The 27,797-nt window shown below is 26.3% G+C and overlaps 1 protein-coding gene across 2 annotated transcripts in view; it reads left to right on the top strand.

Annotated features, from left to right (window-relative positions):
* Positions 1-27,797, top strand: part of LOC129965657 (filamin-A-like) — a 61,865-nt gene that overhangs the window by 17,741 nt on the left and 16,327 nt on the right. The gene's annotated exons all lie outside the window — the stretch shown is intronic.

The raw sequence follows: 27,797 nt of genomic DNA, 5'->3' as shown, positions 1-27,797 counted from the left end.
TTAAATGTGCTAAATCAGCATTTCCGACTCCCTTTTTGAAACCTTTATTTTAATATCTTAATTTGGTCATGCATGTTCATAATGATTTATTTTTATTGTCATTACTGTTTTGTATTAGATATAATAAAAATTTTGCTATGTAATCATGTGGAGCATACTGAACCTTAAGACAAGATTATATCTTTTTATAATTTATAAAATTTGACTTTTTTTTTCTTTTGAAGTATAGAAATGCGCGATTCTTCCAAATGTAAAACTGTATAGATTATCGTATTTCGGTGCAACAGAATAAACCAGAATGTTCACTTTATGATTCCTTAAGAAACCAGGAATGTCCCAGAAATTTTTTGAACGAACAATTTCTGATCTAAACTCGAAATTTCATCAAAGTTGTCATTTTTTTTCAAAACTTTTAATTCATTTTCCTTGATTTTTACCTTAATGTATAAAACTTCTCATGAATAATGTAATATTCATGATAAATCTTAAATTCTTGAATAATAAGTTTTTCTTCAATTAATTTCATAAAAGCATTGTTTTTATGGCCATTGCAGAAAGTGAGCGTCTTGTTACAGATGTCATTTTATTAGAAGTAGATTTTAAATACTTTGTTCTTTAATAATGCTTTACATCATCCTTTTTAGAAGTCCTTACTCAAAAACGGTGAAATGGCAAGCAAGAAGAAAGGCTATGCATTCATGTATTATCCCCACCTCAATAAATTAAATAGTATAAACATAAAAAATTAAAATAAAATGATAAGCATTCTCAAAAAATTAAAGGGAATTAACATAACAGAAAGAAGCACTTGGTAAATCTTGAGTATTGATTCAACAGACTCGGAAATACTCAAATATATTTCTCTCCAGACAGAATGGAGATGAAAATTAGAAATATCTAAATATACACATATAATGTGGCAGCTTAAAAAAAGTAGGCAAGGATTGGTCCTCAAACTAGATATGCTTTAAATGTTATTGATACACTCATCTAAATTCCTCCCTCGATATAAAAGAGTTTCACGTGATATTAATCATCTGTAGATTCTATTGCTCTTATACAACTAAATGATTATTAATATCTTAATGTACTTTGATGGTTATATTGATTACTTAAATAGAGAATTCATTATCATTTGAGAGTTGTAGATGCATTATTACATTTATTTAAAAAAATTAAGTTTTACAATGTTTATGGGAATTTTCGTTGTAATGTCCAGGCTATAAGCTTGACATATTTATTTAAAAATAGAAATACTTTTCAAATAAAATATAATGTATCTTGTAGTTGATTGAACGTTTTAATCTGATTATATTTAAACTGGTTATGAAACTATTTGTAATGGTAAATTCAAATAAATTTACGATTCTAAGATCGATTTCTAAAATCTACTATTGCTTTATGAAGCTGAACTTATCAATAATTAGATAGCTGCAAAATCTTTCGCAATTAATAAATTCATGTATTAACTTAATTTTTATTAAATTTAATTATTTCTTGATTTAATAAAATATGTTTGAACTAATTATGAGATTCTAATTAATGATGTATGAAACTCATATTGACTGATTATGTAACGTGGAATGTTGCTTTTTTAAATGAGAAAAGATAAGCAGATGAATAAAAAAACTTTGAAAAGAGAAATACTTGATGTGAAGATGGTAAACAAATTTCTAATGGAATTAAAGATATCAGAATTCATTTTTAATACAAGGACAATGAGGACTATCATATTATATGCCTATTATTTCAGCTAAGGAATTTTAGGCAATTCAAATTATAACCCGATAAAAATTACATCATGTGAAATTTAATTTTAACATTTCCTTTCGGTTCAAATATCTTCTAACTATAAAATATAAAAATTAGAGAATACAATTAAGAATGATCTTTTGATCCTCTGAAAAAATAAAAGTCTCGCTCCGGTCATAGTTTCAAAAAGGAAGACCAATACATAAATCATTGTGTGAAAAAGGAAAAGTTTTAACTGTAATAGACATACTAATATAATGTATTTAATGAAATCACTTATTTTCTGTTTACATGATTGAATTCTATTCAATTAAAATAAGAAAATTAATTATGTTTTAATGTAAATATTATTAATAATGCAAAGCCTCAAGAATCGGAGAATAAAAACTGTAAATGTTTGAACTTGAAGTATGTCATTATGTGTGTGTTCAAAAGAAGATTTAGAAAAAGAAATAAACGGGAATCGCTTAAACCTAAGTCAAAAGTTATATAAAGAGCACAATCGGTATAACTGCTTTTACTTAATAGAGTAATATCAAAAACATTTTATTACAAAGTTAATAAAAAGCGTTCTTGCCAAAAACGTTAAGGAGAAGAATATATAAATAAATTACTTTTGAATGAGACACAGCAACAAAATTCTTTACAGAGAAAGTCATATCAATCATAATTAACTTTAGCCTGTGATTTATGTATTAACCAAGTAAATACATGTAAATAGTATTTCTTCCACGACTGCATGCAATTGTTATATCATTAATTACATATATTCGGTGCATAGAAAAAAGTCAGTAATAACAATGAAATGAAATTGATACATTTCACAACTTGCAAACTTAATAAGAAAATAAATATTTCTAAGCGTTCTTTTTCTTGACGCTTAATGCGAGGGAGTTTTTACAATGTTGGATTAAAATTAAATAAATAATTAGCAAAAAGGCATTTACACAAATAAATATAAAAGACTTTTTAAAAATTAACTAATTTATTTTTTATTTAGCATTCATTGTGAAAATCATCAGATCAAATCTTTGATATATTACTGTAAAGTTATGAAAATAATAGTTTAATTTTATTTTTAAAAAAGAAATGTCCATCTTATTTCGCTTCCAAAATATTTTATTTAAAAGAAAAAATTTATTTCTTCGTATTTAGTTTAATCTGTTTTTAACATTATTTTGAGATAATTCAGAGTAGTGACTTCATACTACAGTTTATATTTTATTAGCTTTTTACAAGACGTTATGTTTAAATTCCAGTAATGTCGGAATGAAAGGAATTCTTTTTTAACCTTTCATGCCGCATGAATGAAAAGGAAACACGAAAAATTGTCTCCTTAGAAAAACGGTGTGACTCGAGGCATTTATTTCTACTCACTTGGTTTTCGCAAGGTTAGTAAAATGGCAGAAGTTGAATCGCTTGCGTAAAGTGTAATGTAGCAAATTTACTCCGGCGCAGTGTTACATTTCCGGTATGACGCGTTGGGGGAATGATTCTATTTCTAGATACTAGAAAATTCTCGGGTTTTCTCCGGTTGGAATTATTTATGAAACAAATATCTTTTTCATAAAACAATAATAAAAATAATAAAAAAACAGGATTTTTTTTATGTCCATGACTCATACATTATCACCTATGAACTTTTTCAAAATAAATATCTGAATTAATAATAGAAAAAACATGTATGGAAATAATTGCTAAGTTTATCTCAAAAGATTTATGCTAGAATTGAATTCTTTTAAAAAATGCTTCTTTATTTTAAAAAATTGTTAAACGTAGTAATCTAATTTACACAGGATAACTTAAATAAATAATTTGATTAGTTAATTCACTTTATCATCAAATGATATTTCGATTACATCGATAAAGAATATGATATGAAAAAGTATTTCTTCCGCTTTTAAAATTGTCTGAAATTTCTTGTCGAAATGATTAACCATTTATTCTATATAAATTTTGAGGAAACAGTTCAGTTCTTTGAAAATGAAGATTGGAGTATGTTCCGTATTTTAAAAAAATATTATAGTCTAACCCCCGTTGTCAATTCTATAGTTTGCCAGTACTAATGCTTGCTAAAATTTTCAATTAATGTAACTCAGTCTCTTAATAGATTCTTCAGATTCTCTTTAAAGTTTGATAGTCATATAACTCATACTATTATAGATTATTATAAAAGCCGTACACCGTTCTGCGTATTGTGCTATGTATCTCTCTAATTTTCTATCAGGTCCCGTAAAATTTGAACTTTAAATTTGAAGACATCTCTTACTGAAGCCAAACACATTTTTTTTAACTATGAATACAGAAATAAATTTGTTTAGCACTGAAATCTTACTGAAGAATAAATTTTTATAATTTGTATAATATCTCCAAGAATTATTCGTTTCTCTGATTCACCACAAAATTCCGTTTTTAGTTTTACTTTGAAAAGTATTTAAATAGCCTAAAAAATAGTATTTTATTTTGTTTCAATCAATAAATTTGCTTTTGAAAAAAGTTTGAATTATAAATTTTATAAAAATTTTTGGACCTAAAAAAATTATATACGATGATATGTTTTTGACATTCCTAGATTTAAATTTAAAAAAAAAAAAAAAAAAAAAAAAAAAACTTTTTTATTTTGTGCGACGAAATTTGACCAAATTATAAAGCGTCGAGCCGGCGTCATGGCCTAGGGATAGCACGTCTTCACCGTGATCTGAGCGTCCCGGGTTCGAATATTGGTTTGGGCATGGTTGCTCTTCACCTCATGTTCTATCTGTGAGGTGTGTGAAAGCCCCCCCCCTTGGTAAAAAGGTATTGTGCAAGCGATTGCGTGACTCTCATCTGCATACGAGCTGGAAGTCTGACTTCTGCCCTCGTGTGCTCAGGGACTTTTACCTTCAAAAGCTACTGCACAAACTCGGCTTAAAATCGCTGACTTCGTCAGCAGGCTTGTCCTTGCATTTTCTATACACTATCATATTTCATGTTTATTCAATTTCTTTCAAAATTGTGCTGAAAATTACACTTTTCTATTTTCAGTTTACAGTCTCTTTGAATATGAGATTGTAAACGTGCTGAAAATTAATTTTTTTTTTCATGCACACCTAGCGTACTCACACAAGTTAAGTTTTACTTTTATTTTTTATGAAATAAATTATTACAGAATATAAATTAAAATATTATTTAAAAATTGGCTAAAAATAGAATATGTTAAAAAATTGGTATCATTGAAAAGATCATGAATTCCAAGATGATATAAGCATCATTTTTGTACTGTAAAATTTTTCTGATGTTACCGCTAGAAAATGCCACAATTTACTTTGATTTATAATTACTAAAAATTTAAAAAAATCGCTGTAAAGTGCACATGTTTACCCGCCAAAGTATATATATATATATATATATATATATATATATATATATATATATATATATATATATATATATATATATATATATATATATATATATATACCTGTAGAGTGTCTAGTACAAACACACGCGGTCGAACCTGTAGCACGCAAACACACATTCATCTTTATTATAAGTAAAGGCATATAATAGTAAATAATAATAAGTAAATGTCTTTTTCTTAAAAACAATTTACATGAAGTCACAAACATATGACGAAAGTTATATTAGTTTAAAAATTGATTGACATATAAGAAACAAATGTTGGGTTACGGTGTATTGTGACGTCTTAGAATGTATTTCTTTTTTTGGGTGCTCAATGAAGTTTAAAAATAAATTGACATCAAATAAATTGTTATTATGTATTTAAAGTGCATCATATGAGTATGAACTTACCCTAGTATCATGAAGCTAATAGGGTAAAGAAAATGAATATTTATCTCTGAAATAATTAATTTTTAAGCTTTACTTTCTAATTCCATACTTGTCAAAAACTACCATTATTAAAATTACCTCAGGAATAATTTTGTATTTTTTTTTTTATTTAGTAATATATCTAGTCTTGAAACAATTTGACTGTCTTTGTTCTGAAATAGTATTTTCTCAGATTTAATGAACTGTTATTGAAATTGGTGCTTCCTGGTAAGCTAATCAATAAGGCGAGATCTGTCAACCTTATCGAAAAATCGTTTTTCATGAAATAACAAATCAGAAATTTTAAGTTTTTGAGAATTCTCTCTCGTTTCAAAAAGTTTTTTTTTTTTTTGCCTAAAAATATTTTAAAGTATTACTGTCATGCTGGTAGTAACATAGTTGTATAAACTAAAATAAGTAATAATATACAAAAATGATATTCTGCGGTAAGATACATTTAATAATAATTAATGAAATATTTTCAAAGGTGCAAAATTTTATCTGTTTTTTCAGACTGCAATTTAATAAAAGGAAACAAGACGGATAAATATTTTTACAGGCATTTTTCATAATATTTGAGTTATATAAATATAGTTAGTAATACAGACTTTATATAATTATGAAATAACTTTTTTTCTTCTTCACATGAGATGTTTCCTAAAAAATTCCGAAAATGATTTTATATATAAAAGATTAAATAAAAATTTTAAATGAATAAAATTAAGTATTATTAATGCAAAATCAAACACCGATCGCTGAATTTACGATGATATTAAATTATTTATAAAACTATTTTATAATATTGAAATTATTGTACAAATTTCCATTAAAACTCAGACATAAAGGTAGTGTTCCGTGAAAAAAAAATAGTAATTTTTTTCGTACCCTGAAATTTTCTAAGAGCTCTAATACTTATTTGTTAAAGATATAACTTTTACAGCTGATTAAAAAGTCCATGGGAGCACTTAAGTTTTAAGTTTCTTGCTGACAAAAAGCTTTGAATGAGAGCTCTGAAGTATATGAACCCAGTGACGGGGGATGGCAAGAGTCCAAACTTTCCGTCGGTCGTCCCTTCGACTCTCATTTCTGTTCACTCTCTTCATCTTCTGCGAGAAATGACGCATAAACACTCCCTCAAGTCTTACATGCCATGTTCACAAACCCGTATAGGGTCGCTACCTACATTCTGACGAGAAAACTGCGGCGCTTTAGAATCGCGTGTGAGACCAGAAAAGCCAAGTTAATTTAAGAAAGTGAAATGTTGGTTGAGAAGCGAAGGAAAAAAAGTGGAAAAAGACAAGTTTGTTATGACTAAGAGAAGGCAATGTTTAATCTTAATTCCCTTCAAGAGGAGAAAGTGTAACATTTTAGAGAAAAAGGCCTGGTTTTTCCTTTCTACATATGTATTATAAATACAGCTGAGTCCAAAAGTATGCAGCATTCTCAATTCTTTTAAATGTTTATAAAATATTTCTAAATTATCCTTTCGGTATAATAATAAAAAGAAAGGTATAAAGAATAAAAACGAGTTATTTAAAATGAAGAGAAAAAGCGTAAATAATTATATTGTCATTGTTATACCAAAATAATGCATGTCAACACTCGTACACAAGAAATTGCAAGAAAGCTTCACGTATGCGCAAAAACGGCAAGCGATGAATGGTATTTTGTGCAAATATACAATAATCACATATCACATTAAAGAATTTGAGAGAGTTGTAGAAAACCACACAAGTATATATTAATAAAATGATTTGGCAAACTAGATATATGAAATTTTGATATAGCAGTGACGATATATGACAAATAATTAGAATTATTTATTTTTCATACCAAAGTTAAAATATTTAAATTTGAAAAATGTTAACTTGCATATTCAATTTTTTTTCCGTAAAATTAAGAAACATTAACCATCTTATTATAAAAAAATTCCTAATGCTATTTTCTATTTACGAACCTATTACTTTTCAGTATGCATTACGTGTTTTCTCCTGGTATGAGAGACTTATCTTCAAATAATATGGCCAACAGAGGGTAACAAGGAGATTAAAGTTTTGGTAACATGCCAGGGGTTCATGTCCTTAGGAAAAATTTTACATAGACACGTAGATAATATTGCTATCCTATCCCCCAAGTTGGATAATAGGACTGTAATGTCCAGTTGGTTATCGTGTTTGTCCTATGCTACCAAAGTTGGATCCTATTTTAAAAATTTGTTGGGGAGGCCCATTCTATCTACTTATGGCACTGATAAAAAAGTTACTAGTTTCCCAAGCTATTCTCTCAGTACGTAAGTAATATTTTGCTAAAAATGTATAATTCAAACACTGCCTTAACTAAGAATCTTTATAATTAATTTTAATTGATATGGTTTATTACTGTAATCATGATTTTACTAATTTATATTAAATTTGCATTTCTCTTTAAAATAATCCGTAACCTTTAATCGATAATCCTTTAATAAAATCCACTTAACCTCCTTATGGCTAGATCCAGGAATGATGTTCTTGAACAATTGTTCATTTTATTTATTAACTATTTTATATATTACTGACTATTTCTAAGGAAAAATTGATAATGAAGACCAAAATCCATTGTTTAAGAAAATAAAAGCATAGTATCTAAGTTTCTTTCTAATTGAACAGTCCTTACATGTTTAGCTAAAAATATTCTGACAAGATTGTTGCTTTTAATTGCTGCATATGAATTAAAACAGATACATCTAAGAGTTCTTATCTTCTTTGAATTATACATTTTATAAAATATTTGTAAAAGTTAAAACGAATTGAAAAGAAAATCAATTAAATTTAGTTTGAAAATACGTTAAACGCGAATATACAATAATAAATGGGCAATTGAAATGACCATAAAACTTTAAAAGTTTATTTCACCAAAAAAATTAACGAAAGAACAAATGAATCGAAATCGACTGCTCCATTTTTCATATCAAAAGGGCTAAAAAATTCTGTTAAGGCTCAAATAACGAGCTAATATTACATTCTTTATTTTAAATACTAATAAATACATAATATACATTCTTTATTTTAAAAAGATAATCTCTTAAATCATTCTAATATGTTTTTTAGGTTGAATTAATTGAATTTGAAAAAACTTATTAATATCGACAGCATACTAATTTTCAGAAAACATAGATTCAAATAACCATTGAGAAATTATTCTAGATTTAATGAAAAGTCAATATTAGATTTATAATTTATAATTATTATAATAATTATGCAAATTGATTACTAAAATTAGCAATTTTTATTAAAAAATATTTTTATTTAATTTTTATGTATGTTTATATTTATAAAAATTAATTATATTTTTATATTTATGTATTTAAAGAATTAATAAATAGTAGTTTTAAGTATTATCATAGGCGCAATATTAAGATCGAAAAAAATTGATAAAAAAAGTGACTGCTTTAATAAATTATCAACCATATTCATATTTTAGCAATTGACACTTTTGACTTCAATTGTATAACAGTATAAGTTTTGTCCAAATACGTTTAATATTTTTCATATTAAACTATAACCACCTTCAATGCTTTAGCGAAACCAATAAAAAATTTGCGAAATTACTGTCTCATATTCTTGTTGTGCCAAATAAATTCAATGTTACTCGGAATTCTTTTTTAAACGCATTCTACTTACCATATAGTCCATGAAGAAATTTATTTAGAATAATCCATTCTATTTCTTTAAATGGAATAAATATTTACAAAAATCATAATTTTGCTTATTTAAAACAAACTGACGGAGCCATCAATTAAATTGTGACTAATGCTATATTTCTTAACCTCTTGAATTGCGAACTTATTTAAACCCCCAATTTTATGCCACGTCTTATCTACATTTACTGTCATATACATTCTTATAAGGATAGAAAAGTCACCTGAGATATTTAAGAATATTCTAGTGACTTTTTTTAAATTAATTTCTTTTCTTATTTAAATACAAATTTAAATATCAAAAAATCTGTAATAAAATACCCCAGATATAATTTCAGCAAGAGATACAGATTTAACTGTCTGATTTATATAGTTTCAAAGGATGCATTCATGAAAAAGTTAGAAATTTAAATTTGTAACGTTTTCTATTTGAGACTTAATACATAATTACTCCAAATCGAGGCTAGAAAATGCTTCTGTTTTTTAGGAATAATATGTGCTAAATTAATATTAATTATTTTAATTTTTAATTCCTTGAAATATATAGATGAGATTGAACTTTTATAAGGCCTTTATAATTCTGAAGGCATTCTCATGAAATTATAATTCATTTTTTTATGTTTTTGAAGGGGTTTTGTTCTATATTATTAGAACTTGAATTCACAGCTTATCTTTGCTCTTTATTGTTGTGGTTTTTCATCAAGAACCGATTAAGCCCCACATATTTTCCATTGGACTTAGATTAAGTGACTACGGATATGATTAGAGCCTATGTATCTCTTTTTATAGCAGTTGAAAATCCGCATTGCACATTCGAGATCGTCATTATGTTCAAATCAGGAGCATTCTGATAAAATTGCTTGCAGCTTAATTTTGCCATGTGATTGTGTCTGTAAGATGTGCAGACAAAAGTTTTCTATTGGTATAAAATAAAATGCTTTGAAAGTATCCTTTTCCAACAGGATTTTCCGTTATTATTTTGTTATTTTTAAATAGTAAAATAACTCCAAATATTAAAAAAGAAAATCATTTTTACTTCATATTAAAATTGAAGGAAATTGAAACTGTAAGGACGAAATGGAATTTACATTTCTCGGAATCATTTTCTTCTATATGTATCGGATAATAATAATGATAAGAAAATATAGTAAATACCTAAAGTTTAAACGTAACTAAAATTTCACTGAAATAAAGTCAATGTTATTAAAATTAATTGTTTTTAAATATTCAAATATCATATAACCTATTAAAACGCCATTAGATGATAATTTGAAATTAATTATAAAAAGAAAGTACTTATTTCAAACCAATAAGAAAATATTATATGCCTTTATGAAATTGATGGAAAATATTTCTTTGGATTAATGAAATTATTAAAAAAATGGAAGAAAAAATATTTCGAGCAAATATTGTTTTCTTGTTTAATAACAAAAAGTTCTGTTGAAAAAAATTAATCTCTTTATGATTATAAAATCGAAATAGATGAACTATGTTATTCAATCAAATTCAGTCATATTGGCGGAAAAGGCATATAAATCTTGAAATATCATAATACAAAGAAATATTTATTGGTTTCTAAATATCAATAAATAGCAAAGTTTTTTTTTCCAAAACATTAATATCGCATCTTCTTCTTTTTAACTGCTTGTTCTCATGAAAGAATTATTAAATAAGTAAATTAGGCAATTGTTTCCCTCAACCTTGGGAGCCCTTGCTCTCGAGATTTACTTTTGTGTTATTTCTAAATTAATTTAATTTATGTCTTCATTTAATAATAAAATCTGTGCATTTGAATTTATTCATTTGAAATCAAGTATTCTTTAAAGTGTTTAGCATTATTCCTGCTACATTCCTATTTAAATATCATTTGCAAATTTTATAGTTATAAGGTTAAAAGACATTTGATCCTATAATTAATTATTATCTAGATTGTGTTAAAAAAGTTTTGCCTTTTTTTTACTATTTTCTATAATATTACTCATAAAATTTAATAGTATATCTTTAAACACTCGATTTACTGAAATCATCTCTCTTGAAAGTAAGCCGTAACTAAATGTTTTATATTTTCAGTTTAACAAAGTTTTCTATTTAAAACTGTTTATATAGAGATTAAATTAAAAGCAATGAAAAGGCTGCTTTTCTATGTTTCGGAAGTGTAAACGGTGCCCCAAAATTTGCATTCCCTAAGGGCACATAGATGACTTAATACGACCCTTTGTATCCTGTAAACTATAATGTTAAGCTTGGAAAGAGCCTTGAAAAGTTCCATCTGAGAACCATAAATTCTGATACTGTAGCACAGAAACAAAATTCTAATCAAAAGTAAAGCTTATAAATATGCATTTTTTTTTTGAAATATTTTTAGTTGAATATAGCTTTTTGTATCAATTTGCGAATTTCATAGAATAAGTGTCACTTTAGGTTATTTGATAGCAAATGAAATAAAATACTTCTTTAGTTAAAAAAAGATTTAATATAGTCAAAAGTAAAATGAAAAAAAATTCGGTGGTATGAGATCTTTGAATCAAACGATTATTAATAAGAGGCGATAATTTTATTTATGCATTATTCTCTTTATTTCATTTTATACTTATTCTGAAATTTGAATTAACCCTGTGATATTTAACAATTTGGGGATAAATATTTGTTTAATTATATTCGGATATGTCTCCGAATTTTTAAGTTATTTAACAATTTGGGGATAATGAATTGCATTTGAGAATATAAAGGAAAATATTGATAGCGAAGTAAATTTAAGTGACGCAACGACAAATGCATCAAGTCAGTCTAATTTCGAATCCATTGCATACCTCGCAGGAGAAAAGGGACTTGATATGAAGTTCAGTGCAAGACGGCATGCAATTATATGTTAGATGACATGCCTGGTAACTTTTGTTTTGCTACTATAATTACAGTTCAAAACTCTCGGCAAGTTGGAAGGCAAAAGTCCTTTACGTCTGAGTTACTATCTGGCAACATAAATTGTTGATATTAGAAACAGTTAATATTGGGGCCTAAAAATCACATTCAGTCCCTAAGATATTGCAGTTATCAAAAACTTTAAATACAAAGGTTGTTAGTCTTAATGAGGTGCTCATTTGGCTAACTGGATTTATTTTTCTATCTTCAATATTAAGAAAGTTATAGCGAAATGAAATTCCCACCACTACCACCATTTCCACACCCTTTGAGCTATATGGACCATTTAGAATTCTAACATTGGACCATTTTTACATTTCTAACAACATATTCCAAGCCAGTTAAAATCCAAGCAAAATTAATCTAGTTATCCTGTTCACAAGATAACATGGGCAAAACGTTATATGCATGTGTGTGTGTGTGTGTGTGTGTGTGTGTGTGTGTGTGTGTGTGTGTGTGTGTGTGTGTGTGTGTGTGTGTGTGACCAATCTAATCTAATCTAATCTCTCTCTCTCTCTCTCTCTCTCTCTCTCTCTATATATATATATATATATATATATATATATATATATATATATATATATAACTTAATTTTTTTTTGTTTTTTATATATATATATTTTACGAAGTTCTATAAAAAACCATAATATAAGAATTTTTATTTGCTTGTGTCTCTTAGAAGTTCGAATTGAATTAATATAGACTAAAAATGCTGAAATCTGCAAAAAATCATTAACTGCTATCGCTTTAGGATAACTTAAAAATTCTGAGGACAATTTTATGTAGAATAATAGAATCCTCAAGTTGAAGCATTTGAAAATTAGAAATTATTGGTTTAATTGTTTCGCATAAACACGACGCGTAGATAAAGATTCTTAAAGGTATTTGTATATTTTAGGCACAGAGGAGCTTTAATAGAAAATTTGATGATGCATGAAATTTCTATTTTTTCGATTCACTAATAGATGAAGCTATCATTTTACATCATCTAATTGGTGAATAGAACTCTGAAATTGGAATTTCTTTTTGGATATAATCTCTAAAATACTTAAATTAAATGTAAATATTTGATTGATTAAAACTGATATTAATGTACTCTATTTTTCTATTCCTATATAACTTGGATTTTAGGAATGTATTTTTTATCACAGTGTTCGAGAACGTTCTTTAAAGTATTTCTATTTATTTTAGAAGAAATATTCTGATATCTTTAAAAGCAATTGATTAATAAAATCAAATATTTATACCATGAGTACAAGCTTTAATCGCAGCAGAAAATAAATCTTGAAAGTCCTATTAAAGACTCAAGAACCAAACTCTGTGTCATTCATTCATTCAGGTTCTGTTCTGGAGAAAAAACATTAATGTGCAATAAAAAGAGTTTTTTTATTCTTGAAATGTTTTTTTAATGATAAAAGTTCTCCATAATGAAATTATTTCACGATTTTATCGATATTTGTCAAATTTGATTTTTAAATAATATTGCCAAAAATTAACAACTCATATGCCTGAACTTTTCCCTGCTTTAATTATATCTAGTACTAAAATTTATAGAATATCTTTATTCGTTTGAATGTCGATCTCAGTATTGTCTGTATATGTTCTGAGTTATGACATGTGTTAAGATTCTTTCTGACTTTTATCCTATCGATTCATTACAGTATTCATTGAATATTAATTACTATCATACGAAACTTGGGAAATTTATTCTTGATTAATTACACTAATAAATAATCATAAAAACAAGATGTTATTTTCAAATAAATTTTATATTTAATATCTGCAATTTATATAAAATATAGGACTAACGCTTCTTCAGAAAATTTCATTTCATTAACAAGACAATTAATCTTATAAACCACTCAAGACATGAATAAAATATTTTTAAATGATTCAAACTTATAAATATCTTTAGTAAATTTATTCTTATAACGCATAACAAAGTAAATTGTAACAAATTAAAGAATTCTACAACTGGATTGATTTAATGGAATTACGTAACGATATTTCATCAGAGCATGTATTTAATGATCATTCAAATGACAGCTTAACTATGAAGGGAAAATTCAACTTGAAAATTCCTTTCCAACTAGAATTTTAAACTATTTATGTCGATAGACTCGGAAGATTTGATCCTTTTGCTTTTGAGGAATAATAGCTATTTTTCAGAAATATCAGATGAATTACAAAAATAATCGTTCATACACAATAGTGATTATGCATACTACAGCATCATTCTGCATTAAATATAACATAATAATGTACATTCATATCCTACACATCCATAAGTTTTAAATATTTATGAAAACATTTGTTTTTATATCTGTTGAATAAAATCATTAAAATGTAAGCGCTATAATTTTGTTAACATGTTATTTCCAGAACTTCAACATTAAGCACTTATTTTCATTGAACAGAATCAGGCTAATTTATCGTAATCAGATATAAACACATCTCGTATGGTGAACCAATCGAAATTAGAGATACTTCTTTAAAACAACTTGCTACGTATAAAGATTTAATTTATTTAGAGGTTTGAATTCCGTTATTACTTCTTAATATGCAGTGCAAACTCAAAAAAGTATCAGATAGTCTAAAACTGTCATTCATATATTATACAGAGTATAACTTTTTGAAATATGTTTTTATTTCACAAGAGAAAGAGTTCATCATTCTTTTAGCATTCAAGAGAATTTTTGATATCTATCCAAAACTGACGCATTTAGTCTAAATTTGTTTTTCTGTTGGAAGTTTCTTTTTATAGAGAAGAGCAGTTATGATTATTTTTCTGTACTTTCTGGCAGATATTTAAAGCAAGGAATGTCAGTTAGCAGATATTAGTTCAGTAGCCGATAACTTTTGCGGCTTAAAAAAATGAATTAACTTCATCCTTGAAATTATTTTTTTTCCTATTTCCTGTTTCAAATTACTTTAAGTGTGGGAATTTTTCCAGCTTTCAAAAAGAATATGTTTTTACGCTTCTTACTACACTTTGACACCTGTTTCGAAAAAAATCAATAAATTTATTATGAATGAACATGTTTGTTTTGATCTTTGAAAGGCAGAAGCATTTTTCGCTGAGATTTAAATATCAAAATTTGATTAACATGGATTTACACAGGGATATTTTTAGTGCCTGCAATAGCTAAAAATTTTCATTGGATACTTTATTATTAAGATATCTTGTGATTCAAAAGCAGAAATCACTTATAAAAATTAGTATCACGAAATCATCAAATTAAGTTTTATAGTAAATATTCCCTCATTTTTAATTTCTCATAAACGAAGTATAGAAAATGTTTTATAATCTTCAAAGAATTTGAACTCGAAATTTTGACAAATCTCCACTTTTAGACTCTTCTGGGTTTGAAAAACACCTTTTTGATATTATGTCTGAATGTCTATTTGTCTGTCTGTTGTCCATCTACATGTTTGCATGTGGTCTGTCTGTCCGTCTGTATCAAATTTTGATCGAAATTCATTTAGTGGAAGTCTGTTTGTCTGAATATAATACTATAACTAATACAAAACTAATAAACTGAATGTAACACAATGTAATACAAAGCTAGATATAAAAAAAAATCTGCGTCTAAATCGTAAATGCCTATCAAATTTAGAACAAATTCGTCAAGAGGTTGATTTTCTGACGATCTATACTTTCACAAGCATGTAAACGCGATAAATCGAAAACAAAATAATTTATTTTAGTATGTGATTAATGAAATTTAGCATGTTATTTTATGATTACAATTACAGTTATATATCGAAATTTGGTTTCAATCGGTTGGGAACAACGCATTTAAGTCACAAATTCGATTTTCGGGTACCTATTGCTAAATGCCAGGAATTATTTGTCAAAAATATCGCCAAGGATAACAGGATAGACACAATAAAAATGCTAAATTCATGTCAAAGATCAATATTTCGTAACTATTGTTCGCGATTGCCATACAAAGCATTCGATGCCTAGCTCAAGGTCCACAAATTTATGCGAAAAAGAGAGATGACACTTTTACTAGAGAATATGAGAAAAAGTTTTGGAAAACCCTTCCCACTGGTTGATAATGTGGATTCATAGTGGCTACATTTGCAAATTTATGCATAGTAAATATAATAATAGTTGATTATAGTAAATTATTCATCAATCACTAAGGGGATTGCAGACAGAATGCCTTTTATTAAGAAATTACTATAATTTTTTTTTCAAATGATTGATATTAATATATATATATCTAATGAATTACTGCGGGACAGGAAAAGATTTCCGAACATTTTTATTTAGTATTATTATGTTTAAAATAAAAATACGCATATCATTCGATTTCAAAAAGCCCTCTACATGATTGCATGCATATCACAATTATATATAACATCATTTTATGTTAAACTCTATGTTATCTTCAAAATTTCTCATAATTTCACTTTCTCGCTTTCTCATACTTTTAAAAGTTTTTAAGCATTACGAAGTCTTTAGAATAATTTTATCCAGTTCGAATTAAAATAACCAAAGATATGAAAAAATGCATATCTGTACCATTGCAGTTTACATGGCAAGATTCATATACAGCAACAGTGGGGAAGACATGTATTTAAACTCAGTTACTTTATTGAAGTGGCGTTATTGCTTTCATAAAAACGCAAATACAACTTTGAAAGTTTTTTGCAATTTTTCATTTCATTTTGTGAGTTTTTATAAGAGTAGTTTTGGCTTAACAGTGTCCTTTTAATGCAGTATTTTAAAAGGAATTTCGAGTTTCGCTTTATTTGCCATATTTTCATATATAATGAGGATTGTTAAAATGTAAGACTATTTTAAGAACAAACTGATTTCAATTTTCTTATATTCTTAGAAATTATTAAAATTATTAGTAATTATCTCAGTAATTATTAAAATAAATTTCAATGCTTGTTGCAATTTTTTAAATTTTAAATATTTAGGCTTTAAATGTTCAGAGTTCATTACAACGACTGTGTTTGATTACAACATAATATAATTTCAATATAATCGAACATTAAGAATCTTAATTTCGATTTTTTTAAATCTAATTCGTTAATATAATCAATTAAATTTTTAGATACTTTCGAATTTAGATGATTTTGCTAATTTCAAATTGCATTTGAAAATGGATGTTTATAGTTGAGAAATATAAGCTAGCTGAAATTTTAATATAAAGTATTTTAATAAAGCAACTATCCTTTTGAAAAATGACATTCATATTTCTGTTTACAGACTTGACGAACATGAAAAAAGCATAAACTTCTAATTTTGATATTTCATGGCTAGCTCATAAATTATGCACAAATGCCATATATCGTGTTTGACAACTGTTCTAATGTTATTAATAACAGTCCTTGCATTTTGTTAGTTATTAATAAAATACTGCGATTTTATAAGGAGTTAAAAAGAAGCATGGTAGTTTAACATTGGATAAATCTATTTTTTATTTGCAAAAAAAAGTTAATGAAAAAGCTTCCATTGTGAACAAGATATCTAGTTTATTAGTTATAGCATTAGTATATTTAGAATTTTCGGACAATGACTTACAAACATGCACTAATATGACTATATTTGAGAGATTAATACAACAAAGAAAAATTCAAAAGCCTTATATTCTTACGAATCATGCAAATTGGAGAATATAATTTTTCTCATGGAATTGCTCACTAGCAATCTGCTATTGAGGATTTTTTCGTGATAAATATTTTAAATTGCAAGCTTTGTGAACTTGTTCTCTTTATTTCTATTTGTCAGAATATAAATTTCAAATTCAATACTTCTGAACTTTTTAGAAAAGTGATAAAATTAATTGAAAATGCTGTTTTTTACAAGTATCACTTGCAAATATCATAAGTATTTTATCAAGGGTATATTTTTATCTAGCTGTCTTAAAATTGTCTTTTCATGAATCTTATCCAAGGTAACCTTTAGTCAGTAAACCATGCGTGCAGTCAGGCAGCTCAAAACCGTAACTACATTACAAGAAACGAAAGTGCTGCTATTTATGTCGCATTGATGTTTGCCGTTTCATCTTTTTAAGATAAACACAAGTTGAAAGAAGGAGAGGAAAGAGATAAAATTAAAAAAGAAAAGGACGCCAAAGAGAAAGTGGAAAAGTAGCAAAAAAAGCGAGGGAGTACCTTTTCTAGCTTGTCATTGGTGTGGTGTTTGATATATTTAAATCCTAGGAGAGCACAAGCAACAGCTGAAATGATGCCGTTTTAAAGCCATGACAACTATTTTTCTTTTTCTGTATACGAATCCTTGGCACGCTAAATAATGCTCATTTGAAATCTGTGTAGCCAGCAAGAATAAATAGAAATAAAATAATAAGAATAACATGTCTTGACTTCGTAGGATAGAATTCCTTATAATATCATATTCTTTATGTCAGGCACTCATTTAAAAGGTCATGAATTTGTCTAAGCAATTTAATCAGGTAAACTGTAGAGTTAAAATTGCAAACTGTTCTTTTCAAATGATGTTAATTTTCCTTTATTTGTCATAAACCTTCATAAACATAAACCTCCATAAAGCATTCGTAAATCAGAATAAAATATAAATTCAGTTTTTTTTTTAATAAGTATTAAAACTCAGCAAATTTTTGGATATTTATGATTGCTGGTGTGATAACTCAAAGCTAGACTTTATATTTGAATAGTAATTTTTAAATTAAAAAAAATAAAATAAATTTAGCTGCCACTATACATGCAGTTTTGTCCACTTTTAAAATACGATAGTTATTTTCGAAAAAATAAGTGTCATATAAAATTTTAAATTTTTCTGATTTTTACTTTTCGATATCTTGTTTAAATTCTTAACACTGATAAACGACATTAAATTCTATTTTTAACTCTATATTTTTGAGATTTTCGGTTCTTCAAATGAATATATCCTAACTCGCTCAAAGAAAATTGTTTGATCTGATTTATGTTAAACGGTAGTCGTTTGAAGTGAAGGAATTACGAAATGACTAAGTCCTAAACATAAATCATTCAAAATCATATTGTAGGAGAGTGAGAACGTTGTTTGTTTGTTTGTTTGTTTGTTTTTAATTTTTGACTGAGAAATTTTAAAAAAAATTTTCATCGAGAAAACTCATTAGCAAAAGATTAGCACTGTTAAAAAAAAATACATATTTTCCGGTACACATAAGCCTTATAAGCTGCTAATCAGGATTTTTGTATATACATACATTCTATCTACTTCTATTCTATTTATGAGATATTCAATATATAAGTCTTCAATTTCAGATTACCTTTTCATAATTTCTTTCACCAAGTTAACTTTATTTATATTCTAATATAAACTTTAACCAAGTTAACGATGCACTGCATTTAAAAATATTGCGATTTATTTAAACATTCACCGTGTTTCTTTTATTTTATATATAAACTTTACTTACTTATTCTGGCTATTTTTTTAACTGCACACGAAAATTGTGTAGTAAAATACAACATGATTGCTCTGCAATATTTTAATAATAGTAAACTTAAAATAATATCAGCGCTTATATGCTTATAATATTAAAAATTTAATATGTGTCTAAACAGAGATGACTATAGTGCTTTGAAAATAAAATAATTCTAAATATAGATCTCTTTCTCCAGCACGAAACAAAATAAATTTTACTAATAAAAATAGTTTTTTTTTATATGTAAATTCTCATCTAATTTTCCTGGAATGTTTTGATAATACACGAATCATAGAAAAATAATTTCCATAATCTGTATATCTAATTTCTACATAGCATTTTTATGGTAAAGTTTCTTTATAAAATCCGTTTTTTTAAGATTACTTAATTTCTTATATCCCATACTTTCATAATTATTATCTTGCAGTTCAATTTTATCACAAAGTAATCTAACATTTTTAGACAAAAGCAGAATCTATAACTAAAAATGTAATTTTGCTTTAAAGAAACAATTTTCGTGAACACATTTAAAATTAATATTATATTTATGTCCATGTATTAGCCGTTACTACAAAATTCAAAATTCTGAAATAATATTTATTTTAACTACATATAATTCTAATACCATACTGTCTACTAATGAAAATATCATAATAATCAGGTAAAAGGATATGATACATAAATTCGGATTTGTTTTGGAATTATGTTTTTATAATGACAAAATATTTCTTAAACATTAAATAAAATACTAACAATATACCAAATATAGACACTTAAGTTTGGTGGGGGAATTTCAATTAAATTTTTGATCACACCTCAAGTGAAGAATAATTTAAAATTCCGCATATATGGGCAATCACGTTCAAATATATGCACAATAAATTACGATAATCAATTCCCTGAAAATCCACAAAAATGAATTAAAATGAAATAATTATTAAAAAAATATTGAAAAATGAGTTACATAAATAGTGCTAAAGAAAAAATATGAAAAGGGCGAGCGCTGATGTATCTATAAATCGAAGTGAAATTTCGTGGAAAATATGAGGTGGAGCGAAAATAAGTGAAACTTCGAACAAAATAAGTAATAAAAACGCTTATCGCTCATAGTGCTATTTAATTAAAAAGGAAATTAAATATTAAATATCACCAGTTTTGGCTAATAATCATCAAAATTATGTTTTCAACTTCTGTGCAGAAAGCAGAAAGACAACTGCCTATAATCTCTGACATTTTTTTTTTCCCTTGACTCTTTTTTTTTTTCAAAGAGAGAAAAAATAACTTATGTTTTTTTTCTACAGCTTTTTAAATAGAAATAAAATCTTGCATATGATGTCAAGGAAAATTCTAAAAATTCTCATTCTTGATCAGATTTCAGGTTGAAAAACAGTAGAGTTTAATTAGCCTTGCAGCATTTCAAACGAACTACTCTGCAACTTATCTAAGTTGAATTAAAAGCTGCCACATCCGTCATCCTGTCTTATTTCATAATCTATTTTTCTCTTTCTGGCATACGTAATAGAAGATATTTATTACCCCTGGTTCATCTTTCTTTAGATGTTATATGGATCTGAAATTCTTTGCTAACTAGAGTGACAAAAAGTGGTATAATATCGTGATCTCTCTTTTATATATATGTATGTATGTATGTATAATAGCTGAATTTTATTAGGTAAAGAACATCAGTAAATAATAGTAACCAATAAAGTGTTAAATTAGTTTACTAAAAAACAGGAAGAAAAATAAATTTCTGAGTTTTCTAAATTTGAAAAAACAACGGATAAATTTTATCATATTATGTTAATTCTTACTTCACAACTTAGAAAGAACGGATATAAATAAAGTTAAAATAAAATATCCAGCATTAATTTAAATAAATTTAATTTAATGCTGAATTTTTGAATTTTTTTTTCAAGATGCAAAATAAGAAAAAATTTCCATTCTTTCTCTTGATAATGCTCTTTACTTCAGAAACAAATATGCTGAAAGCATAACATTTAACTAAAATATTAATGAGCATAAAACATCAAGAATGTTTAGCAAATAGTTATTTATTTATAAAAATGACATATATAAACTAAATGTTTCTCATATCTGAATGGGATATTTTTTTACCGAACGGAGACTTTTAATATTTCTGTGGCTTATTTTAATGGGTCTGCATCACTCTGTCTATTTAACGAATGAATTTAAGTAATAAATACGGCAAAATATAAGAAACTACAAGAGTTGAGGGCGATAAAAGTAGAAATGAAAGTTTAAAAGCACTTTAGAGTCATTTAAAAGAACAATTTACAAATGCGACTTTCATCGTTACTCAAAAACGAAAACTTTTGACTTTATACATTTGTTTCTTATTTACCGATTGAAAATTTCAGTAATAAAATTTCTTTGACACTATCATGATTCCAAAAATTTATGTGATTAAAAATGTGAAAATGCTTTTTAATTGGAATAAAATAACAAAATAATTGTTAATTTTCAGCAGATATAGAATTAGGTATTGTTTTCTTTTTTTGAAAACCATGGAATGAAGAGTTGAACCATGGAATTAGAGTTGAGTTTTTTTTTATACTGACAGAAAAACAGATTTTTATAGAAATTTTAATTCTTTTATTTTTTAAATGTAATCAAAACGTTATTTCTGAAAGAAATAATTTCAAGGGTCTTTTTTTAATCCATGTGTATTCTCTCTCTCCTCTTAGAAAATTTGATGATTAAAAATATTAGGTTTTTCTTTCTCCTATCAAATAACGATCCTATAGCAGAACAATTTAAATTAGTTACTAAACTATTAAAAATGCTTATCATCCTCTCAAAAGCGATGTCCAATGGCTATATTTACCATAATTTTCCTGTACGTATTTTTCAACTAAATTAGTATCGTATTTACATTAAATTATCTTTCCTTCTCTTCTTCTTTTCTAGTTAAGATTAAATTTTAAAGATGTACAAATCCTGTAATTTACCGATATACTGCTACAAAAGTTAGATCAAATAAAATATTTTTAAGCTAATGAGGATTAATCGTGTAACGCTCTTTAAAAAAAAAATATTCAGCTGATCGCGAAGAGCACTTTCTTATTTAAACTGAAAAGATTTGATTGAAATCCAACCAATCATACTATCAGATTAAAGAGCTATTAAATTCAGCAGCTATAAAAGTTGAAATGGAAAATGGAATAAAAACCATTTTTGAATGTTATCTTGGTAATAAATATAATTGAGGTATTTGCCATTAAATAATGAAAACACTTCATTTCCTTTTAACCATTTTCCCTCCCCTTCAACTCTTTAAAAAATAATATATTGATAGAAAAGTTTCTGGTTGACTGTCATTATTTTTATAGTTAAATATGATAATTGTATAAGTGCTAAGAAAAGTATTTTTGAACATTTAGAAAAAATATTTTTCTTAAACTATTAAGCAGTTTAATTTAAATATTCGGAAATGTCTGGATATGAAATAAACTTTTACAGATAAAATATTGTTTAAAAGTTTAGCAGTTTTAATATAGTTTGATTTGCAAAGAAAAAAATATTTAATCAAAGAATTAATTGAAGCAAAATGTATTGTTTTCAAATGTTATTTATCTCTACTATAATAAAGGAATATATGTGTGGGGTTTGTATGTATATCTATAGATCATTAGACGCAGAGATACTAAATTAAGCACAAATATAAAATAGGAAATGAGAATGTGCATGTCGGAATGATTTTTTTTAATTCAATTTCTTCATAATATGATGACTAAAACTGTTTTTCTGAAGGAATCCTCAATATAAAGATAAGAATAAGAGGTGAACCAGCTGATCGCAAACTGAAGCTATTATTAAATAAATGTAGAGTATTTATCAAAATTTCCTATAAATTATCATAACTTGCTTCAAATTTCACTCACACACACGCACACCACACACACACACACACACACACACACACACACACACACACACACACACATATATATATATATATATATATATATATATCACCAAAAATATCTCCAAAAGTACATCTATTTTATCTACAAGTCTCCTAGATTCAAGAGATAATTTCGTTTTCTTCCATTCTAAAATCAACAAAAAACAATTTAGCTAAGAAGGTGGTAAGGAATCATCAACTGATTAGCACAAGATGCAAGAGATGTAATGTTCATATGCATCCATCCGGGATGCAAGCTAAAAACAGATAATCAAGACGAAATTCTTTATCTGTCAGCTGAATTCATCAAGATAAAAGCTTCTGAAATTTCATTTGCGGATGCCTTTGTAGCACCTCTCTGAATGCATTGTTTCGATTCTTCTTTGGGGGTTTCTTTAATCTGCACGATGAGAAAAAGAAACTAGAAATACAAAGAAAGTGGAATTCCACTGTCAGTGCCAAACGTTAATTGTAACAGATGTTTCATTCCAATGAGATATTATTAATGTTCCTTTGAGTCTGGATCTCATTCTTTTCTACTTTGTTTTGTAACAGACTATACTTCCTCCTGTCGCTCCTTTTTCTTTTTTTAAATAGAGAGGTGGAGAATCGCTCACATTTGGAGCTGAAAGATGTTATATTTCTTTCATTGCGACATGCTACGTTTGATAAAAGATGTTTCATGACACATCTTCTTCGCTGATGGCAAATTATTTATGAGATATGCTCCCCGAAAATAAATTAGTATAAAGAAAGCATTAAGGGTGAATTCCATAACATAGATATAAGATGAATGTCATATGTCTTGAAATTCTTCAATGAAACAATATATTTAGTTTTTAAAAAATGATGAAGCCCAAATTGGTAGCAAAATATCTTGATCTTATTTCCAAAACAGGTTATATTTGTTTCGCAATTTCTACATCTGTGCATATCAAGGTTTGAGATTCGTTCACTACATTTATATATTTGAAACATAAATTTCCCTCAAATCGCAATTAGGACAGCACAAAAATACATGCACACTGTAAGCAAAGTCAAACATAAAAATAGCAAAAGATATGTAAGGACCAGGTAATATCCAATAGAAAGAGAAATCCCATTTTAATGGAATGTAATAGAGACAAAAAATTCTGATTAATCAAAATGAAAAAATGAGTTAAGAGCTCATTATTTTTTAAAAAAAAAAAATTGTCAAATAATCCCAGAATAATAAAAAAGCACTCTAATTTTTTTCTCTCTTTATCATTTTTAATAGCATAATTTGGAAACATAGCCAATAAATTGTTTTAAAGGACCAGTCCTAGGTCAGCAATTAATTATTTTATATTTATTTCTCCTGCCGTATTTTAAACAACAAATAGTTTTTATTTTAAAATTCAAAAATATTAATTCTTTTTGCTACTCGTAAATAAAAAAAATTAAAGATGGAAGGATAAAGATTGAAGATAGGATAAGAGAATTCTTATTCTTAGTAAATCAAACTAATATTGAATATTAATCATCTAACAAAATACATTATTTAAAATAATGAACGAAATTTGATAGTTTATTATTGCTTTGCATTTTTATATATTTCAATCAATCTTTTGGATTCTAAAATATAAGGATATTTGAAACCTGGAAATTTTAAATTTAATTTTATACAATTTTAAAAAATCAGCAATCATCGTTATTAAATATTTTATGTTTCATATCCTTAAAACATGTAATATACAAATATAAGTTAAATATATATTTACATGTATGCTAAAGATTCAAATTTTAAAAAACACAAGAAAAAATGAATGATTTTTTTTATGAAATTAATGCAAAAATTGTTATTAATATTTTCTATGTTTATTTCAGAGCCCTTTAGATTATATTTAAACAATATTAACATATGTTACTAATATCTGCTATGTAATATCTGCTACTACATAATATAAGATTTCCATTTATTCATCTAACATCACTGATCCGAATAACAAATTAACTGAAAGAGTTGGTATGCAAGTTTATAATTCTTTTCCTACATCGGTCTTTGATAATAGAGCAGTTAAAACAGAAGTGCTTAGTAATTATTCTTTTGGCACATTTGAATAAATGCCAAATACCTCGATGTACTACATAATAAATGGCATCGAGTACAAAACGACTTCTGTCGATGCCTTTCGCGAAATGAAGCCTCCAAAAAATAATTTTAGAGACCTTGACAAAAGAAACTTATTTTCTTTCATAACTGGGTGAGGGCCCAAATGTCTTGGCAAACTTCTCAGAACAGGTGAATTGCTTTTGAGAAAACTGAATTAAAACTTTGTGCGTAGTGACAGTTTAAACTAGGAAACAGATATTAATGTGCACCTATTTTAAATACGCGTTAAATACGCATTAATAAAGACTTTCGAAACTTAAAATTCTGTTAATCCATCTGTGGGTTAGCACCTTAATGTCTGACTGTTTTAATGTAGTAATAAAATTACAATTTATCAGCAGTGCTTCTTTTCATAAATTATAATAGATAATTTAATTACATAAAATTGAAATCATAAGCTTTTTAAAATGACTTATATGCTTCTAACGCTTTACTTTTCTTCTTTTAATGTTTAGCTTTTATAAATAAAATAAATAATTTTTATATAAATATGAACAGACCCAGTTTATAGTAAATTACTGTTAACTCTGCAACTGTCTTACACACTCTGAAAAATAACATTCCAGAATCCATGCAGTTTCCATAATGATTTCAGCAATTTCTAGCAATAAATGTTTATTTAAAAAATTGACAACACAATATAGATCGCTGAAGGGTTTTTTTTTAAATCTGAATTTTGGATTTAGAAATTTTAATAAATACAGAATTTATGAGATTATAAAAAGTTATTATGTGATGTTAATTTATTTTCTAGTACCAATTCAAAAATTTACCGAATTTTACAAGAAATCTTAAAGAGAATCCTTATTACTTCTAAAAGAAGAAATATAAAGATTTCAAGAAAAAAAATATAAATTCTTAGAAAAAATAATGCTCTAGAAACAGCCTTAGCAATTTCTATGATACTTATTTATGTACAAGAACACCCAAATTTATCAACTAAATTTATTTGATACTAAAAATAACCATTTTTTCACAGGAAAGCATTAAGGTTACCTGAAACAATCGAAAGTAATTAATTTATTAAAAAGATATGAATAAAAAATGGCCAAAAGTGGAAAGCAATCAAGAAGAAAGTAATTTTTAAAGTTTGAATACGCAATGAAAACATAGAAGGAATGTTAATTATATTAAACCTATCCAAAAACAAGTTAAAATGATAATTACTGATGATTGTAATAAAATAAACCAGATAAATAATAAACCAGAGGATGTTATAATATTTCAATGAAGAATATGCTTTTTTTTTATTTTGTACAAAACAACAGATGGATATTTTATGGAATGTAACTTAAACTTTCTGTGTCAAGAAGGATTCTAACTATATTTTTTTTTAAAAATACATCTATTATTTGATAGAAAATTATTTGATATTTCATAGAAATCAAAAAGGAAAATATATCAATAAGAAAAATATTCTGCTTCCTTAACACACTTGCAACAAATAATTAAATAGCCTAGGAAATATAAAATAGCTTACCTTCTGATTAAACTTCTGTTTTCAACTATAAAGCATCAAAATATCAAATCAGTTATTAAACATCACCATATAAAAGAAATATCACCATTAATACGTATTGCATTATTTTTTAAATTGCTTTTTTATAATTTCTATTAATGTGCATAGTAACTATTACATAGTTAGTAAAATAAACTTTTGAACTAAGAATTCAATTTGACTTCCAATGAATTTTCAACGAAATCAAATAATCGTCTGCTATTTATTTTGAAAAATGCACAATTCTAGAAATTGAAAAATCGTCTGCTTAAAAAAACTGTCGTCTTTTAATCATAAAATTATTGCAATAAATAATTTCAAATTATTTTTGAAACTTCTAATCTCAGAATTTTTCTTGGAAAGAAGTTTAAATAAGTCGAATCATTGCTTACAATATATGTGCACATTTTTAAGCAATATAAATTCATAAAGTTCATAATTCCAATATTTTTTCAGAACTTTGCAGAGGCGATAGAATTTTTCACTTCTTTACAATAAAAAATCGAATCCGTTAAAGTAAAAATTAATAACTATAGTTATTGGGAAGCAACTCGATCAAATACATCATGATTCTGCAAAAATAAATAAAATTTAGAAATATTATTTTTTAATTATTCGCGTGGCAACACGAAGGAAGCAGCAAACTAGTTTGCATTTTTGCTATTTTCCTTT

Source organism: Argiope bruennichi, chromosome 1 (genome assembly GCF_947563725.1).
Source record: "Argiope bruennichi chromosome 1, qqArgBrue1.1, whole genome shotgun sequence".
NCBI classification, from domain to species: Eukaryota; Metazoa; Arthropoda; class Arachnida; order Araneae; family Araneidae; genus Argiope; species Argiope bruennichi.
The sequence above is the reverse complement of the archived record's forward strand: the minus strand, read 5'-3'. Positions and strand labels throughout refer to the sequence as shown.